We start from the raw sequence: 12682 nt of genomic DNA on the forward strand, positions 1-12682 counted from the left end.
TCTTAGCACTGAAATCTCATCTCCCGAGATCTTGGTGCCGAGATCTCCATCTCCACATGCGCCGAGATCTCCATCTCCACATGCACCGCCCCCCCTGGTGGCCATTTTCCCAGAGTCCACCGCACAGGAAACCATGGAACTGCGGGGGGCTCTGACCTTTCACAAAATGTCGGCAGAGCCCCCCGCAGCACCGGAGACCCCTGCAGTGGCACCAGAGACCCCACTGTGGCGCTCCGCACATCAGAACACCCCCTTATCCCAGCATGCGGCCTGCAGCATCACTCCACTCCTGCCTCCTCCAGCAGCAACCCCGCTTCACGGCAGCTACCGCACCTGGTAAGCAATAAGACGTATGGATTATAAGAAGCACCACCATTTCATTAAAAAAAAAGTTTTTCTTATTTTTCACCTCAAAATTTGGGGTGCGTCTTATAATCCGGAGCGTCTTATAATCCAAAAGTGTCTGTAGGTTACGTGCCAATTTGCAACTTAGAACTGATAACGGTCTTGATTTTACTGGTGCTGAAGTGGTGTGATGTTTGATAATGGACCCAGTGGAATACAGAGCAGTCATCAAGTTCCCTTACTTGAAAGGTTGCTCACCAAAGGAGACGTTCGATGAGATGAAAGAGGTTTATGGTGATGATTCCCCATCATATGATGTAGTCAAGAACTGACATTGTCAATTCCAATGTGGTCGGACTTCGATGCAAACAGCTCCATTTCCAGGGCAACCCCACTCTGCTGTTGATGAACACACCATCCAGCAAGTGGAGGGTGCCATTTTGGAAAATCGCTGCATAATCATTCGCCACCTAGCCCAAAATGTCAAGATTAGTGTGGGGTCCATTGAACAAAATCATCCAAGACCATCTTCACGTGCATAAGGTATCTGCTCCCTGGGTTCCTGGGCTGCTCACACCTTTCCAGAAGCAGAAACGGGTTGAATGCTCTCAGGCTCTATTGATGATGTACCATGGAAACCAGGAGGACTTTTTCAACAGACTGATCACACAGGATGAAAGCTGAGTCCATCACTGTGATCTTGAGACTAAAGTTCAATCGATGCAATGGAAACATCATGACTCACCGCCTCCAAAGAAGGCACGTGCCCAACCCTCGGCAGGCAAGGTCATGCTCACAGTATTTTGGGACCAGCACAGAGTAGTATTGATGGATTTCCTAGCAAAGGATACCATGATCACTGGGGCATACTATGCTTCACTGCTGCGGAAATTGTGGGAGAGACACGTGGCATGCTTACCAAAGGTGTCCGCCTTCTGCAAGACAATGCACCAGTTCACAACTCACATGCCCAAATTGTAGCATGCACCTGTGGATTTGAAATTCTACCACATTCCGCTTATTCACCTGACATGGCACCATCGGATTTTCACCTCTTTCCAACATTGAAGTTATTTTTGAAGGGCAAGCATTTTCCAGATGATGAGACTCTTATTTCCGAAGTCACAAAGTGGCTTTTGGAGCAACCTGTTGACTTCTACAAGTGAGGTGTTTACAGTTGCTTAAAGAGATGAGAGAAGTGTGTGTCCCTAGGTGGTACCTATGTAGAGAAGGACTAATAACCGTGCCAAGTTTCATTGCTCTCAGTCCACAGGAAGTGGGTCAGGGGAAATCTTTAATGAACACCACTCGTCACACAAAATAGTTCAGAACTAACATTTCCCACATGTCTACTTTACATCAGCACAATTTTGGAAGCAAAATTCTTTTTCGTTAAGAACTTATTAGGGTTAAAAGTTGACCAGCGATTTCTCTTTTTTACAACAAAATTTACAAAACCATTTTCTGAGGGACCACCTCACATTTGATGTCACTTTCAGGGGTCTATATGATAGAAAATACTGAAAAGTGACATCATTCTAAAATCTGCACCACTCAAGCGGATCAAAACCACATTCAAGAAGTTTATTAACACTTCAGATGCTTCACAGGAATTAATTGAATGTGAAAGGAAAAAATGAGCATTTAACTTTTTTCACAAAAATTAAATTTTAGTCAATTTTTTTTTATTTTCACAAGGGTAACAGAAAAAAATTAACCCCAAAATTTGTAATGCAATTTCTCCTGAACATTCCGACACCCCATATATTGGGTAAACCACTGTCTAGGCGAATGGCAGAGCTCGGAAGGGAAGGAGTGCCGTTTGACTTTTTCAACGCAAAGTTGTTTGAAATTGAATTCCGACACCATGTCGCATTTGGAGAGTCATTGATATACCTAAACAGGGGAAACCCACCATAAGTGACATCATTTTGGAAACTAGACCCCACAAAGGGACTTATCTAGATGTGTCGTGAGCACTTTGAACAACCAAGTGTTTCACAAAAGTTTATATAACGTAGAGCCGTGAAAATGAAAAATCATATTTTTTTCCCACAAAAATGATCTTTTAGCCCCCAATTTTTTATTTTCACAAGGGTAACAGGAGAAGTTGGACGCCAAAAGTTGTTGTGCAATTTCTCCTGAGTACACCGATACCCCAAATGTGGGAGAAAACTATTGTGTGGGGGCTCAGGATGGAAGTAGTGACATTTTGGAATGCCGACTTTGATGGAATGGTCTGCGGACGTCATATCAAATTGCAGAGCCCCTGATGTGCCTAAACAGTAGTAACCCCTGACAAGTGACCCTTTTTGGAAACTAAACCCCTTAAGGAACTTATCTAGATGAACAGTGGCAATGCCCAACAAGTGTCCCCTTTTTGGAATTGATCTACTGTTTCCTGGTATGTTAATTTTATAATGTAGTGGCATACATGAGTAGTGTAGTGTTCATCAGGTTTTCATATGTCACTTGTGTAGTGTTCGTCAGGTTGTCATACATCAGTTGGGTAGGTCCGAAAAAATGTATTCCAATGTATGTGTGGTACAGTCTGAAGCACTCTTTCATGCACAGGCAAGGTTTATTGGGGCAGGTGTCGTATTGATAAATGGTGTCCTTGCATATTCCCCTTCTGTAACATACTCGGCACCTCTTTTGTGACTTATGTTTTTTTCCACTTTGACCTCCCCCGGGAAATGTTGGCCTGGTACGATACGAGCTCCTTTAGTTACGGACGTACTGGGGCACTGACTGCCAAATATCAGGGCCTTAATTACTGCCTCCTGGACCTGAAGGTACAACGTAGCGGTCTGGCATGCACATCGTGACAGCAGGAAAGCATTGAGCGTTGCCATCTGCACAATGTGCACTGCCAGCTTCTTGTACCACACCCTGGCCTTTCTTAAAGTACTGTAGGACTTGATCAGAGAGATCATGTTTTTTGTTGTACCCCAGTACATGTCTGGTTTGCAGACCTATTTAGAGGTACCTTGTACAGTGCTGAGGGTGCTGCCATCACCATGTATGTTGGTCAAGAAAAACACATCACTCTTGCACTTGACCACCAGCCTTTGGTCGCTACATTGGGCTCTGATGTCACCCCTTCTGAGCATCTGCCCAATTAGCGTTTTTTGGAGGCTTCGCTGATTTTTGAAGACAGTACTGCAGGCTGCGGTACCTCATGCAGAGGGACTTGAAGAATGTGATGCTGGTATAAAAGTTATCCACATAGAGATGATAACCAGCAGTGGGTGCACAAAATCCCACACAATTTTCCCGCTCACTCCCAAGATATGGGGGCAATCAGGGGGTTCAATCCGGGTGTCCTTCCCTTCATGAACTGTAAACCTGTGGGTGTACCCTGAGGTACTCTCACACAACTTATAGAGTTTAATTCCATACCTGGCCCTCTTACTGGGCAGGTACTGACAGAATTTAAGCCTCCCCTTGAAATAAATTAGGGACTACCCACGCAGATGTCCCTTTGGGGCACATACACTTCAGCAAACTTTTTGTTGAAGTGTTCAATGACCGGCCGAACTTTGAACGGACGTTCAAAGTTCAGGTAATCTCGGGGAGGACACCGTGCATTATCATTATAATGCAGGAATTTGTGGATGGCTTCAAAACGTGTCAGGGCCATGACCATTCGAAACACTGGAGTGTGGTATAAAATATCAACAATCCAATATTGCCAAAGTTCTGGCTTCTTCAGGATCACCATGTGAAGGACCAGGCCCCAAATCTTCATAATTTCAACTGTGTCTATAGGAGTCCAGTTAAAAAATGATGAATCGCGGTTCTGTGCCAAAAATTGATGAGTGTACAAATTAGTTTGGCTCACCATGAGGTTAACAAAATCATCAGAGAAAAAGACTTTGAAAATGTCTATTTCTTTGAGTCAGGTGGTGTCAAACTTGATTCCCGATTGTTCCACCAAACCAGGAATCAGTGGCTCTTAGTTTTCAGGGGGCGAGGTCTATACGGGGTCAGTAATGGGGGTGTTGCTTCCCCTTCTGTTATGAGGGGCACTGCTTCACCTTCTGTCCTGGGGCGTCTTTGTGGTGGTTCAGTAGCACCTGAGGAGGAAGAGGAGGAGGACCATGAGGACGGGTCTGAAAAGTAAAGAAAGGTGGGATTCTCTCCCTCACTATTAGTGTCGGAGGCAAGGAAAGCGTATGCCTCCTCCACTAAATAGTGTTTGGGGGACTAGTACTGATGAGTGAACTGCGTCACTAATCAATGCTCGGCAGTTGCTGGGTGTGCGCATGGAGGTGGTAAAAAGAGGGGGAAGAGGGGGATTTGGGTGGATGAAGAGAGGAGAGAGATTAAGCAGGGATCAGGGCTTAAAAAACTTACAGTTGTAGCCTCTCTTCTTTCTTCTCTGTTCTTTGTTATAGCATCTTTCTTCAGTAGTGAGGGATTGTGGTGTCACAGGCTTCTGTGGCACCACAAGGCCCAGCACAGCAACGATTTGATAGCGTGAGTGCCCTGCACAAATCCTCAGCTACTGTGAGGACGTGCAGGGTGGTCACAGACAGGTCACAGAGCAGTCACACCGCTTCTGTGCCCTGTGATTGGTGCGATTGACGATGACATCGATCGCACCAATCGATGCTGGCCCTCGTGACACTGGTATTGCCAGGCACCAGCCTAGGATCGATGCTCTTTCAGTTCCGATCCTAGGCATGTCACACCGCGGCCGTGCCCTGTCATTGGCGAGATCGATGTAATCATTAAACATGCCAATGAGAGCGGGTCCAGGCCATGCGTTGCCAGGCACCAGCTCTTAGAGCACCGATGGTAGGCTGGGACATCAGTGTTTCAGGCAATCTAATTGCCTGAAACAAGGAGAAATGTTGCGATTAGCTGTTCAGAATTGAACAGCTAATCAAAGCGATCATGGTTGTAGGAGGGCAGCAACACCCCCCCCCCTCCCCCAGTATGGCGACACCATCTACCCCGAGGTAAGATGGCGCCAGAATTTTAATGCGATCACCACGACTTCGGTTGCAGTGTCGCATTAAAAAAATGACGTAATAATCCGTCCCTGGTAAATAGGCCCAGGGCACATGGACGGATTATTACGTCAGATGTCAGAAAGGGGTTAATCTTTATTTTCAGCTTTGATGATATGCTCGTGCTTTCGGGCAGCCTGTGGGGGGGGGGGAGCTTCATGTGGTGTTCTGATCAGGTATTCATAATGCAGACTGCTGACAGGTCACTGATCCCTCACTGCCCTGCCTCCTAGTTTACATAATGAATATATGTACATACTGGAAAAAAAAACCTTCTGCAGACAGGCGCCAGCTTTGGCACCTGTGATGCAGTATAATCGCATGTGTACTGTGTTTATAATTAATGTGGTTGAGGTTATCCTGATATTAGGAAAAAAAATCCATTTGAAATTGTCGCCTGCCATGCCTGCGCAGTAGCAGCTATCTGTGTATATAGAGGTGATCCGATAGCGGCTATTGCGCAAGCGCCGGTGGCGCCATCTTACTAGAAAAAATATATACATCCCTCTCCAAAATGGTGCCGCCGGCGCCTGTGCAATAGCAGCTATCAGATCACCTCTATATACGCCGATAGCTGCTACTGCGCAGGCACGGTGGGCGCCATTTATAAATGTATTATTTTTTTTTAATATCAAGATAACCACAACCACATTAATTATAAATACAGTACACATGTGATTATGCTGCAGCGCAGGTGCCACGGCTGGCACCTGAAGGCAGCAAGGTTTTTTTCACTATGTATACATAATATTTATTATGTAAACTAGGGGGCAGGTCAGTGAGGGATCAATGACCTGTCATAAGCCCATACAGATGAATACCTAATCAGAACACCATATGAAAAACCCCCAAAGGCCGCCCAAGAGCAGATCATTAACTCAAAACAAAAAATAAAGATTACACAACAACCACAAGACAGATTTCATCAACCAAGGTATCATTGTAATCAGTATAACAGCGCCGACCTGACACTGTGTGTAGGTTACTGTGCACAATCCTGCTGACAGGTTCCCTTTAACAACCTAACCCGACACATTTCAACAGAACCAATGATTTTAGCTGTAATCGTAATACCATTATCTGTTATTCAGTAGGGAGCAGATAGCATATGCATATGTTAAGAGTTTCAGCAGTCATTATTTAAAATAATCACCTACTTTCAGGGCGCACTGAAGCAGGGCAGCTCAGTCAGACATTTCTTTGCCATCATCAGACATGAAGATTTCACATATCTTCTTACATAGAACTAGAGCGATAGCCTCCTTTCTTCTAGCTAATTACCGTATATGATCAAAGTGTAAAGAAGACATCTTTTTGGGAAATAAGACTTAATGCAAATAAGGAGAAAATCCCCTACTTCAATTTGTAAGCATGAATTGTATTAACCCTTTGCAGAAGCAGCGCAGTCAGATATATGCTTTTTTCTATTTTTTTTTTGTGTGTATTTTTTGTAGCTGAATGTTCTTAATCTGTTCCCTATATTTAGAGTGTGTTAGGTCATCACCTAATAATGAATAAGGTTTTGTATTAGTGATAATCACTCTGTTCGACCTATAAGCATTCAGGAGCACTAAGGTCAGCATCTTGCTGCAAAAAAATAGACTAAGAAACGTGCCCTCTTTGTAAATGCCAAACTAATCATATGATCTATGGACTAAACTCATGTGCGCCAATGAAAGTGGTGTTATGAAACTATCTACTGTGCTGTGCAACTGCTGGGTGGTTCAGATTGTATGCGCTAATTATTTGTATAACTCATTATGTGGGCATTGTATAGCACAATTACTTGTACAGTGCATGGCACACGATCTGCATACAATCTCTGTTTGTTCTACCCATGCTTGTTTGTGTTTCTTTGAGGCATTCCATTTTCCTCCAGAATAGGCTTTAGGCTATGTGCACACGCTGCGGATTTTGCTGCGGATACGCAGCGGATTGGCCGCTGCGTATTCGCAGCAGTTTTCCCATGCGTTGTACAGTACCATGTAAACCTATGGAAAACAAAATCTGCAGTGCACATGCTGCGGAAAAAACACGCGGAAACGCTGCATTGTTTATTCCGCAGCATGTCAATTCTTTGTGCGGATTCTTAAACCTACTCCTCAATAGGAATCCGCAGGTGTAAAACCGCAGGTGGAATACGCACAAAAACCGCGGAAAAACCACGGTAAATCTGCGGTAATTCCACAGTAAATACACAGTGTGGATTTCCTGTGGATTTACCAAAATCAGTGCGGAAAAATCCACACGACCATTCCGCAACTTGTGCACATACCCATACAGTAGATTGGTCAGACCATGAACAATATTTATCTCTTATCCACAATATAGGTGCTATATGTATGATCTTTGGAGATCCCACCACTGAGCCCCCACTAATCATAAGAACAAGTTATGTAAGTTGAGCCTTGAAAGGGTTTTTTTTACATCTCATGCTGCGATAGTGTCCATATATAACTAAGAAAGACAAACAAGCCATAATTGTGTGTGCTAGCAGAGGCGTAACTACCGCGGTCGCAGGGGTCGCAATTGCGACGGGGCCCGCAGTGCTTAGGGGCCCACCCAGTCCAGCAGACTGGGCGGGCTCCTAAGAACTCTAAGCTACAAAATGGGCCGCCGGCCCTTTAAATAATTCTTCCTTACAGGCCCTGCTGCGTGTGCACTCGCGATCACGGGTGGGACTGCACTTGACCCGCAGCAGAGCCCCTCCACCGCAGAGAGCCGCACACCACTACTATAGCTGCCACTGCTCTGTGCGCACAGGACCTAGGATGAGGTCACAGGAGGGGAGGAGTCGGAGTCACATGATCAAGGGCTTCCGTGTAGTGCAGGACAGTAGTGCAGTGCTGTTTGTCATCGTGCTGGAGGACTCAGGAGGGTAAGCTTTTGTGTGAGGTCAGGAGGGGTTTGGGTGGATGTAGCAGAGCAGTGTGTGTATGAGGTGTACGGAGCGGAGCCGTGTGTGTATGAGGTGTACGGAGCGGAGCCGGGTGTGTATGAGGTGTACGGAGCGGAGCCGGGTGTGCATGAGGTGTACGGAGCAGAGCCGGGTGTGCATGAGGTGTACGGAGCAGAGCTGGGTGTGCATGAGGTGTACGGAGCAGAGCTGGGTGTGTATGAGGTGTACGGAGCAGAGCTGGGTGTGCATGAGGTGTACGGAGCAGAGCTGGGTGTGCATGAGGTGTACGGAGCAGAGCCGGGTGTGTATGAGGTGTACGGAGCGGAGCCGGGTGTGTATGAGGTGTACAGAGCGGAGCCGTGTGTGTATGAGGTGTACGGAGCGGAGCCGGGTGTGTATGAGGTGTACGGAGCGGAGCCGGGTGTGTATGAGGTGTACGGAGCGGAGCCGGGTGTGTATGAGGTGTACGGAGCGGAGCCGGGTGTGCATGAGGTGTACGGAGCAGAGCCGGGTGTGCATGAGGTGTACGGAGCGGAGCCGGGTGTGCATGAGGTGTACGGAGCAGAGCCGGGTGTGCATGAGGTGTACGGAGCAGAGCTGGGTGTGCATGAGGTGTACGGAGCAGAGCTGGGTGTGCATGAGGTGTACGGAGCAGAGCCGGGTGTGTATGAGGTGTACGGAGCGGAGCCGGGTGTGTATGAGGTGTACGGAGCGGAGCCGGGTGTGCATGAGGTGTACGGAGCGGAGCCGGGTGTGCATGAGGTGTACGGAGCGGAGCCGGGTGTGCATGAGGTGTACGGAGCGGAGCCGGGTGTGTATGAGGTGTACGGAGCGGAGCCGGGTGTGTATGAAATGTACGGAGCGGAGCCGGGTGTGTACGAGGTGTACGGAGCGGAGCCGGGTGTGTACGAGGTGTACGGAGCGGAGTCGGGGGTGTACGGAGCGGAGTCGGGTGTGTACGAGGTGTCGCATCTCTGCTTCAGGAAAATGGCCGCCGCGATCTCCATCTGGGCACGCGCGGCATCCTGCGGCCATTTTCCTGAAGCCGCGGCCAGCAGAGCGCCGCTTCTGCACACGCGCGGCCAAAGGAAGATGGCCGCCCCACCGATCACCAATGAAATGTCGCACATCACGCTATTTTCACTCCCCTGTGCAGTGGATTCGGGACCTTGGGCATGCGCACACCACTACGCCACCAACGGAAAACTAAGCAAGATCTGGGGGAAGACACCACGCCCATCTGACCAGACCAGCCTGATTGACAGACGAAAACGACTACTTTGGTAACGTATTTCGGCAGCATAGGTGGGGAATCGGGGTCCACAAAATACACTATTGTAATGCACAGCTCAGGCCCTATTTAACAGTATTTTTATCTCATACGGAAAAAACGGGGTGACAGGTTCCCTTTAAGAGAAAGCCAAAATAACCCCGGGACAGAAGGCGAGAGCAGGGGGGAGGTGCGGGACAGAGCCGCTTTAGGCTAGTTTCACACTAGCGTTAACTGCAATACGTCGCAAATGCGTCGTTTTGCCGAAAATACGCATCCAGCAAAAGTTCTTGCTGGATACGTTTTTTCGTCATAGACTAACATTAGCGACGCATTTGCGACGCATTGCCAAACGTCGCGTCCGTTTTGCGACGCTTGGGCGTGTGGTAGCGGACCGTCGGGAGAAAAAAACCTTACATGTAACGTTTTTTGCTCCCGACGGTCCACTTTTTCCGACCGCGCATGCGCGGCCGGAACTCCGCCCCCACCTCCCCGCACTTCCCCGCACCTCACAATGGGGCAGCGGATGCGTGGGAAAAATGCATCCGCTGCCCCCGTTGTGCGGCGGAGACCACGCTAGCGTCGGGAACGTCGGCCCGACGCACAGCGACGGGTTGTTCCCGACGCTAGTGTGAAACTAGCCTTAGTCGCTAGTGTGAAACTAGCCTTAGTCAGGAGAAGCTGAGGAGCTGCAGCCGGTTTACATCAGCCACCCCTGTACCAGAGAGGAGATTGTGAGTTGTGTATATGAGCTGGTATCTCTGGTGTGTGTGTGTGTGTGGTATCTGTAGTGTGTGTGTGATAACTGTAGTATGTGTGTGATATCTGTAGTATGATGTGTGTGTGTGTGTGTGTGATATCTGTAGTGTGTGTATGTGTGTGATATCTGTAGTGTGTGTGTGTGTGTGTGTGTGTGATATCTGTAGTGTGTGTGTGTGTTATCTGTAGTGTGTGTGTGTGTGATATCTGTAGTATGATGTGTGTGTGTGTGATATCTGTAGTATGTCTGTGTGTGTGTGTGTGTGATATCTGTAGTGTGTGTGTGTGTGATAACTAGTATGTGTGTGATATCTGTAGTGTGTGTAATAACTGATGTGTGTGTGTGTGTGTGTGTGATATCTGTAGTATGATGTGTGTGTGTGATATCTGTAGTGTGTGTGTGATATCTGTAGTGTGTGTGTGATATCTGTAGTATGTGTGTGTGAGGCAGCGGCGTAACTACTACGGTCGCAGCTGCAAGCGGCTCTGGCAGGTCAGGGGGCCGTGAGTCCCCTTGAGCCTGTCTCCCTTATGCTTGTGTCCCCATGTGCCAGTCTCCCTTGCCCATTAGTCCCTGTGTGTCCCCATGTGCCTGTCTCCCTTGTCCCCTTATGCTTGTGTCCCTTGTCCCCGTGTGCCAGTCTCCCTTGCCCATTAGTCCCTGTGTGTCCCCTTGAGCCTGTCTCCCTTATGCTTGTGTCCCCGTGTGCCAGTCTCCCTTGCCCATTAGTCCCTGTGTGTCCCCATGTGCCTGTCTCCTATGTCCCCTTGTGCTTGTGTCAGTCTCCTTTGTCCCCTTGTGCTTGTGTCAGTCTCCTTTGCCCACTAGTCCCTGTGTGTCAGTCTCCCTTTCCCACTTGTCCCTGTGTGTCCCCTTGTGCTTGTATCCCTTGTCCCCTTGTGTCAGTCTCTTGCTCACTAGTCCCTATGTGTCCCCTTGTGCCTGTCTCCCTTGTCCCCTTGTGCTTGTCCCTTGTCCCCGTGTGTCAGTCTCCATTGCCCACTAGTCCCCTTGTATCAGTCTCCCTTGCCCACTATTCCCCGTGTGTCAGTCTCCCTTGCCCACTAGTCCGTGTCCCCGTGTGCCAGTCTCTCTTGTCCACTAGTCCCCGTGTGCCCTTTGTGTCAGTCTCCCTTGCCCACTTGTGTCAGTCTCCCTTGCCCACTAGACCCCTTGTATCCTTCTCCCCTGCCTCCTAGCCCCCATGTGTCCCCTAGTGCCTGTCTTCCTTGTTCCCTCTCCTCTGCCCCCTCGTCACCATTTGCTCGTGTCTTTGTCACTGCCCCTGTATGGAGGGGCTGCATTATACTATGAGGGGGGCTGCATTGTATTCTACGGGGCTTACATTGAATTTTATGGCGGGGGGGGGCCCCATTTGGAAGTTCGCACCGGGGCCCATAACTTTGTAGTTACGCCACTGTGTGCTAGTGTATAACCTCTAAGGCTGTGTGCCCACAGTGGGCTTTTAGTGAGTTTTTGACGTTGTGTATTTTCACTGCCTCAAAAATGCAGCGTCTTACAGTTCTAGCAAAGTGGATGGGATTTATAGAAATCTTATGCCAACTGTGCTTTTTTTCGTCAAACTGATTTACACAGCGGAAATGCATCAAAAACACATGTGATCTGCACATGACTGTATCAATAAAGTTTTGCCAAAGGCAAATACCAGGAAGTATCAAAAACAAAACAGCTTTTTATAAAATTTGACACACCAAAAAGAAACAAAAACCCCAGTGTCAAAAACGCACTGAAAACACGTAAAAAAACACAAGTAACATAGTTTAATTCATATGTGCAGAAATGTTCCAGAAAATCTGCAACACCAAAATCTCACCAAAGGCTCATCGTGGGAACATAGCCTAAGGCTGGAGGAATAAAGGAACAATTGACACATCTACAACCACCATCTGAAAATGAGGTTTCAACTCTGTTTTGGTTATGTAATAAAAGTGAATGATTTAAATAAAGTCTTCCCACATATTAATTGGCTCTTTGTAATGTTTTGGCTCTGGCATGTGTGTTGCCTAATAAACGTTTTTACCTCTTGTAATTTTTGTGTGTTATTATGCAACATGTAAAGTGGACTTTATTACACTGGTTACAGAACAAAAGAGACCTATAAAAATCATTGTGAAATGTATTATAAGTTTTTTAGTTTTTAATCACTTGCTCTATCTACAATGTCTACTGTATAAAAGAGATCCTCTAGAGTTGCCAAATCAATACGCTCTAACTGTGTGATAATACGAGTGATGATGTTACTTCAGATTAGATTACTGAAGCGAAACAAGGAAAATTGAAAATTCCACAAAGCTCCCATGAGATCTTGAGAATAGAACATAGGCAGCTCAGACTGTAAGTTTCCACTAAAGATCATGTATTCTCTTATG

At 47.3% G+C, this 12682-nt stretch overlaps 1 long non-coding RNA gene across 1 annotated transcript; it reads left to right on the forward strand.

The window, feature by feature from the left end:
- Positions 1–8157: 8157 nt before the first annotated feature.
- On the forward strand, positions 8158–12223 carry LOC143773707 (uncharacterized). Its single transcript, XR_013215318.1, has 3 exons — positions 8158–8241; positions 9419–9545; positions 12091–12223. It is a non-coding gene; the product is annotated as an uncharacterized LOC143773707 (long non-coding RNA).
- Positions 12224–12682: the final 459 nt, after the last annotated feature.

The sequence above is a fragment of the Ranitomeya variabilis genome, chromosome 5, assembly GCF_051348905.1.
Source record: "Ranitomeya variabilis isolate aRanVar5 chromosome 5, aRanVar5.hap1, whole genome shotgun sequence".
NCBI lineage: Eukaryota > Metazoa > Chordata > Amphibia > Anura > Dendrobatidae > Ranitomeya > Ranitomeya variabilis.